Source organism: Elephas maximus, chromosome 11, assembly GCF_024166365.1.
Source record: "Elephas maximus indicus isolate mEleMax1 chromosome 11, mEleMax1 primary haplotype, whole genome shotgun sequence".
Taxonomy (NCBI): domain Eukaryota; kingdom Metazoa; phylum Chordata; class Mammalia; order Proboscidea; family Elephantidae; genus Elephas; species Elephas maximus.
Window position 1 is genome coordinate 116,453,836 of NC_064829.1, and position 8,217 is coordinate 116,462,052.

Consider the following 8,217-nt stretch of genomic DNA (forward strand, 5'->3'; position numbering starts at 1 on the left):
ACACGTGCGTGCGTGTACGTATACGCATATATACGTCTGTAAACGTATGTATGCATATATATGTGTATATATGTATGTGCATACATACACGTATATGTACCCACGTACACACTTAGGTATATAACGCATACATATATAGCATGCACGTACACGTGTACATGTATACACACGTACACATACGGGTATGCTTATATACATATGTATATGTATATACACATATATATGCTTACGTGTACGTACACATATACACATACATGCACCCGCACGTACATACACAGATGTAGATATATGTGCACACGTGTATATGTGCACATACGTATCTGCATGCGTGAGTATGTATCTGCGTATACGTATACATATGTATGTATACATATGCATATATACAGAGGCAGACATACATACCTGTATATGGGTGTCGTAGGAGTACGCACACATGCGCATACGTGCGTACACACGTATAAACCCGCATACGGACATGCGTATCTGTATGTCTGTATCTGTATCCACACACGTGTATGTCTTTTTGTTACTGTCATCAGAGTGGGTTGAAATCAAGATACGTCTATTTTTTAAACTGGGTTTTTCTTTTCAAAAGCCATTCTGCTTGTATTGCGAAGTTAACTTACCTCATACTGGAGAGTTAGTGCGAAGATGGAGCCCTGGTGGCTCAGCGGTTCAGAGCTCAGCTGCTGACCAAAACGACAGCAGTTCGAATCCACAGGCTGCTCTTTAGGAACCCTATGGGGCAGTTCAACTCTGTCCCGTAGGGTCACTACGAGTCCCAACCCACTGGATGGCACACGACAACAGTGCAAAGATTAAAAAAAAAAACCACCATGCCCTACTCCCCACCCCAGCACTGTTAAAACTTGGGTGTTTCCATTTTCGTGCTTTTTTTTTTATTCTACTTTTTTTAAATGAACAAACTGTTCTCAAGGACAGCCTGCGTTTAGAGTCTCTTCATAGTACGTCTTCACGGGATAACTGCACAAGCGTCTGTCACCTGTTTTTTGACATTTTCCCCATAGAGAATCGCGAACATATACAAAGACGGAGGAGTCCGAGTACCCGTCGCCTAAGCTTTAGTCATCTTCCGATTTAAAACTGGTGCCTTCCTAGTTTCTTCTTCCCGTGGACACTTTGCTGGGATGTTTTCGAGCCAAACAAGCATATAGTACTCTTCCCTTCCTGAGTATTTCAGAATGGATCTTGAAAAGAGAGGGGCTTATCAGATACCCAGTCTGTTGGACGCTTTCTACGACGACAGACGGTTTCCTGGAATACTTCAGTGAGGTCTGTACACGGCATGAGCTTCGTACACCTTCCTTTTCTAACCTTCGAGAAAACTCTTGGGGGCATGGTAACACGTGCAACGCGGGAGCGGCAACACTGCCCTCTACCTTACCGTTCTCCCCCAGCTTGAATATATACGCACCTCACCCCCACCTCACCACGGGCTGAGGTGGGGGTGGCAGTCGGGGGTGGGGGGGTGGCGGGTGGGGGCGGAGCGCCGGCCGTGGTCCTCGTCGGCAGGTGGCGCTAGCGCAGCCAGCGTGTGCCCTTGCGGTTTCTGTTATGATTCTCCTCTTGGGCGCCGAAAAAAGCTTCTCCATCTGGCCAAAGGGGCGACTGTTCGCTTGACAGAGTGACGACGGGGGCTTGCTGTCCGTCTAAGCGCGCGCGCGCGCACACACACACACACACCCACACCCACACACCCCGGGCACTCGGAAAGTTTGCCAACTCCTCGCCCCCCTTCAGCACCCCACCCCCCTGGGCCCAACGCGCGCGGTTCCCCACGACCTCCGTCTCCCGCCCGGCCCGGCCCGGCCCGGCCCCCCCGCCGCATTCCGCTCTCCGTGACATAAGCATGTACATACGCAGGCGGAGTTGCCGGAGATCTCGCGATGCTCGCGAAGCCGCCGCACCCCACTCCCTCACTCCGCTCCAGGCGCCGTTTTCCCGAGTCCGCCCGCGAGCCCGGAAACCAAGCGCTCATGCAGACCCTCTTCAGAGCCTCTGGGTGGGCGTTCGCGGCCGGGCCGCCGCGCCTCCGCTAGACATCACTAAGTCCGGCTTCGCTCCCAAGAGCCTCGCGGGCCTTGGTGAGATGTTTTCGCCGTGGGACCAGAAGGCCCGGAGCCGGTCCGTAACAGCTTTGGGAAGGCGTTCCCGACCGGCCCGCCCCCGTTTGCCCGCCTGCGTCGTAGGAGGATGAAAAGCAATGAGGAAGAACGCTCTCGGTGGCGGTCGTGGTTTTCTTTTGCAACACGGATGCCGGCAAACACAAGGCTCCCTCTCTCGGGACGCAATTTGCCTGTTAAAAGTGTTTTACGTGTACTGTTGGTGCGGTGACAGGGACGACCGTGAAAAACGTTTTCCGAGTCTGCCTGTGCCACACAAGAATTAAAAGAATGAAAAAGAAAACGTCGGGGGGGGGGGTGGTCTCATCCCGTTTCGTTTGTTGCGTCCGTCAAAAGAATACAGAACATCTGCCCGTTCGACGCTTAGGACGTGCTCTCCCTCCCGCCCCCGGTGGACGCTCATCCCCTTGGGCGCCTACCTGTTCGGCCCTTTCGGGGGCGCGCTCGCGCCCCCCATGAGGCTCCCGAGAGGTTTCCCGGCGGCCCAGGGGAGTCTGTCCCCTCCCCCACCCCCAAGCCCCGGCAGGGGCTCAGGGGGACCCGGTTCCGCCCCAATGCCCTTCGCTCCGGTTGTCGGCCGTCACCTGGCGGCCGCTTCGATATCGTTCCCCTCCGTGGCTCTGGGGCGCCAACCAGATGGGAAGCGATCCAGGAGTACGCGCGCTGCCCGCGACGGCGCAGAGCCTCCGCTCAATTTCCTTGAGTCCGGCCTGGCTCCCGGGACCCTCCTTCCCAGGCCCCCCTGAGTGGCTTCCAAGTCTGCCCGGGAGGCCCGGAGCCGATCCGTACCTGCTTGGGGAGGGAGGACGTCCCTGGCCGGCTGCCAGTCAATGAGATGGGATTCCTATCTGGCTCCTCGGGCTGGCCGGCACAGCGCTCCAGGACTCCTGTGGCGTCGGCAGGAGCGTCCCCGACGAGGCGGGAAAGGGTCCGGGCGGGCGGACTCCCTTGACCGAACCGACCCCATGCCGTGGCCAGCCCCACCGTCTTCCGGCCGCCCGGCGCCTAGAAACGTGTTCGGCGGCGGTGCTGGGGGCGGGGGGAGCCGGGAGGAGGCCGGGCGTCCGGGCGCCTGGCGATGCGCCCTCGCCGGCCGCCGATCCGGATCCTTCCCGCTGCCGCGCGCGCCGGTTGTCGCCCGCCGCCTGGCGGCCGCAGCTTTTACATCGTTTTCCCCCGGAGCTCCGGCGCCGAATAGATGGGAAGCGATGCGGCCGCGATGGCCGAGACGACGTTCCAGGGTGCAGGCGGCGTCAGCAGGATCGCCCCGGCCACTGTGGGGCGCCCGCGCCAGAGCTGTGTCCCGGGATTGGGCCTGCAGAGTCTTGTAGGGGCGGCCGGTGGTGCCGTCGTAAGTTTGGGGTTGCCGCTCGGGCGGGTCGACCAGTGAGTACCGGTTCCCCACCGCCACGGGTTCGGGAGAACAGTGACGGGCGGGATGGAGAGGGCGCAGGCGGACAAACGGCCAACACATACCACGGCCTGTCGCGCGCCTCTTTTCATGTGTCCTGGTCGTCACTGGGGCCTCCGGCGTAGATCCGTGGTGGTCCGTGTAGAGTGCCCGGGGCCCGCACCGCTGGAGGAGAGCCTCCCGAAAATTTTTTCCAGGTCCGCTACAGGGGTTCACGGATTGTCTCCCGTTAGCGCGGCCGGCCGATGGCTGCCATAGCCCAGCGACTCCAGCGCCTGTGCGGCTTTGGCTACTTCAGTAACCCCGTTCTGCAGGTCGCCCAGAGAATCCCGGGAACTCGGGAGCTGGCGGCGATGGGGTCGTGTTATACAGCGATGCATATGCCGCAGTTCCAGGAGATCGCTGCGGTTCGCGGTCTTCTTCCGCTGCGAGTCGCGGCGTTTCTTACGACGAAAAGTAAGCGTTTTAGACCACACAACTATAGATGGTATGCTTCAACAGCGCAGTGGTTTCTGTAAAAAGTTGCCGAGTTTAGACGGTTTCAAGTGTGTAAACTCTCGAGAACACACAGTTTTTGGGTTCTTGTTGAAGCACTGGTTCGTGTTGCACTGGTTCTTGCATGACTAGGTGCTGTTTTACGATCTATTGGCGAAGATACTGGCATGCGGGCCTCGTGTGCTGTCTGGTTCTCGCGTTTTTCTGTCGTCCACTAAAGTGGCCACAGTGTTTCATGTGATGTGTTTTTTTTTTTTCTGCTCCATTTTTATAGCAGACGTTTTCGCTACTGGAGTTGAAAGCGGTCCTTCTCGAGCGCTTTTTTTTGCCAATACCCAGCATTTATTGCTTGGTATTTTTCTTACTGGCTCGATCGTTATTCCATTGTTGAGGTGTCATTGCGCTGTCCCGTAGGGCCATAAGGCGCGCCAGACCAAACAGCCAGACCATGATCTTGTCTATGACGAGAATGTGTCTTTTACATTTTTTGCTGAAGGCGGGGGGATCTGGTATTCGCGAAAGTTGAGGGTGGACGACGCATGAAAACGGGGAGCACTCAAGTGTTGTTCAGGCAAGCTGTTGTGCGTGAGGCTGTAGGCTGCGTTGCTAGCAGTGAGCGCTTGGAGTGGCTTTCTTATGTCGTGCTTATCCCTGCAGCAGAATCCCCTACTATGTTTGGCGCCCTTGAGGGCGATGTGGTGGGAGGTGGGGGAGAGCAACGCGCCCTCGATGAGAAGGCTGTTTTATGTATCTTTGAAAATGTTTTACCCCTGTGTACTGTCACCTGAAACACATTGTGCATAGGTGCTGGCTGTGTGTTATAGGCAAAGCTAATCTCTGGGAAAAGTGAGCTGCTTCAGTGCTAGTGCCACGTGGCGCACTTCTCCTGTAGGAGCTTGTCCCTCATTCTTTGAGTTCAGGGCGAAACTTGCCGGGCCAGGCAACCGGCGTCAGATAGTGGGTCCATGTGCTTGCGTGTGTAGTTTTCTCATAACGGCGTTTGTGGCTGGTGGCCCGCCACAGAGTCCCTCACGGTGTTTTGCACCTCTCTGCACACACCCTTCTGGTGCCACCCGTGCTAGCAGTGTGCGGGCGCGGGATGCCTACTTTGGTCGTGTTCTTGGTGACGTGCTTATGGGTCAGTTGAGTGGATCTGTGGAGGTGCTCTCCCAGCGCTTCCCTAGCCCCAAACGTCCCCTGTGTTTACTTAGTGCTGTATGCGTGCATCCCAAACCACTCGACACGTTGGATGTGCCCCAGGGAGGTGGGACTTGCTCCTTGGTGTTGCCCTTTTGGGCCAGGACTGTGTTGTGCTATGGACTGTTGGGCGGTGGGTGGCCGTTAAATGTGCAAGGGTCGCTCAAGGTAGGCTAGAGGTGTCCGTGATTTTACATGCCTTGTAGTGTGGGTTGGCGGTTTCTGAATCCCCCACGTTCCCGTGTTTCCTTTGCACGTTTGCCGCCCTCCGTAGTCTTGTTCCCTGTCAGGCCAAATCTTTGCGCCTCTCAGCACCCAGCTTGCACTATACTTCATTTTGCATTCCACCCCCAACGTGTACAGACGCTACTACGCATGTGGTGGGAGTTGTGGATTTCGTGATGCGTGGGATGGCTCCTGTGGTGCCGTTTTTCTCAGTCTGTTGGGAACACGGGAACCAAGCGCTAATGCTGATATACCTGAGTTACTGGGTGGGCGTTGGCGTGTATTGGGCCTTCGCTAAGTTCCGTTAAGTCAGCAATGCTCCAGGGAGCCTCGTGGGCCGACCTTTGGTCCCGTGCCTGTCCCGGATTATCGGTGGTGCACCCATTTATTTCCCCCAATCTCTGCCTTGGAATGGGGTTGTCCAGCCCAGCAATGAGTTTTTTTCTCCTCCCCGAGGGTCTAGAGACAAGATACGTGTCTTTTAAGCCTAGGGTCCCATGTACCCCAGCAAAATCTCAACTTCAATGAATTTTGTCACTAAGTGGGTTGTTACGAATCCCTCCTTTCTGTCGTGTCGTATGTCATGTCTGGTGTGCTGTGTCCTACGTGTTGCGGTGTGCCATATATCCATATAAAGGATATTCAGCGATGATGTATATACTACCAAGGCCACCGAAAGAGAGGAGCCTTAAATGCACAGTTAGTGGCAGACGCACATCTGGAAATGCTCGTAGTGTATGAGGCAGAGTATGACGGGTAAAACTAGTAACATGATTACTGTTCGCCCGGGCGAGGGAAAAGGGTTTTGTGAGGAGCACAGATGATTTTTAAGGAAGTGAACTGTCCTGCAGGATAGTGGTTGACAGAAGCCGTTGTAAACAACAGTCTGGTGTAACTATATTGACAGACACATAGACCAAGGTTAACACGGGAAATAAATGCATTCGCTCATGGACTGGTTTTTGAAAACTGGCAGAAGTCTGCTCGAATGGGAAGAATCGGGCAGGCTTGGTGAATGGTACTGGCAAATGATAACTTGCAGAAAAATGTAACAGGATCCGTATGTAACACCGTAAAGAAAAACTGGAAAATGTGTCCAGAGACAGGTTTTTGAAGCCAGGTATAAGATTTCTGAAAAAGAACCAGGACATAATTAGGGGGCCTGATCTTTTTTTCAGCAGGTTACAAACCAGGACTGCAGATGCAGGAGAACGGGTTAGCAACTGGAACTGCCTAGAAATTGAATACACTCACCAAAAAACTACAGAACAGTGAAAAATGTTGAGCGATTTCTCAGGGGACACGTGGGGACAAATTGTCTACTTTTGGAACTATGAAGTAAAACTTCAACTTGAGAGAAGCCATACAAAACTAAAACGTGAAGGGCGGTAACATCATTGATATTTAAGTGGCCCTGGCCCACAAGCACACGTAAAGATGGCTTTGGGTATTAGGAGGAGGAGATGGACAAAAATTACAGTGGTGCTATTTCAGCTCGCCAAAAATGATGCAGAAAATTAGTTAGTGGTGTGTGGGGAGACCGAAACTCTGATCCTTTGCAGGTGGAAATGTGAAATGTTTGAGTCGTGAAAAAGAAAAAGCGGTTCTCCAAAGAACTAATAAAAATGGAACTTATCCTACGAACATTCCTTCCCTATGCTTGTAACCTAAAGTTAGGAAAGCGGAGATACAGATAGTTGCCCACCAATGATCAACGCAGCGCTATTCCCAGTAGCTCCAAATGTTTAAACGAGTGAATGGATAAACAAAATGTACATATTACACTGGAGTACTCCTGAGCTAGTAGGAATGTAGTCTTTGATACATGCTATAAGAGGGGTGGAGCTTTAGGCATTACATACTCACTGAAATGTCAGTCACAAAGACTGTCACAGAACGATAAGCCGCAGGGCTAAGAGGGCCTAGCAGAAGCTTCCAGTGTTCTTAGAACAAGAGCCAGGAACAACTGACAGGATTGTATTTATGACAAGCAAGGAGCCCTGAACGTCAAAGCCAGAGTTAGAAACCAGACTGAGCGGCAGAGGAAGGGAGCCAGTTCAGAAACTGAGAGGAGGTGCCAGGCCTGAATGCTGGAAGGCCCTGAGGCTCCATGCCTGGACTGGAGGTGGCAGCAGGCTGGTACGGGTGTTCTGCCCCTATTTCTTCACGGAGAAGCAACCACCCACACCAGCCAACTTGCACCTCTGAACTAGAAAACTGGGCTTATGGCAAAAGGGGAGTACTTGTGTTTTACTGTGCCTCTCTTCCTCAAGGTTGCCTGTAGAGGCTGTCAATATTCCTGTGCCTCAGGCCGTCCTGAGCACATAAAGAGATCCGCCCCGGAGGAAATAATTTCACCATTTGGGAGTAAGGATAACTTGAAAGCCCCACTCAGTGAGGGAGCTTAGTACAGAAATGGCTCCTATCCAGGCATAAATGGATCCTGGATACCTTTCATCACTCTTCTGGGACTTACATGGGTGTATGTCAGGAGAATAGGCCTTTCCTGGCACACTGCAACTATTTCAGCTCTGTGGTGGAGAGGTGGGCGGTTTGATGTTCTATGTGACTTTGCCTACTAAACAGCGTCCTCACCTGCACACGCGAGGGGCTTAAGAACTGGTGCCCCAGCATGTCCCCCTCCCACGAGCGACAGAGGTCCAGGAATTATGAGCACCTCCCAGTCCTTACAACCAAAACTGTTGGGTGCCTATGGTCTGTATACAGAACCCACCCCTGAGCTCT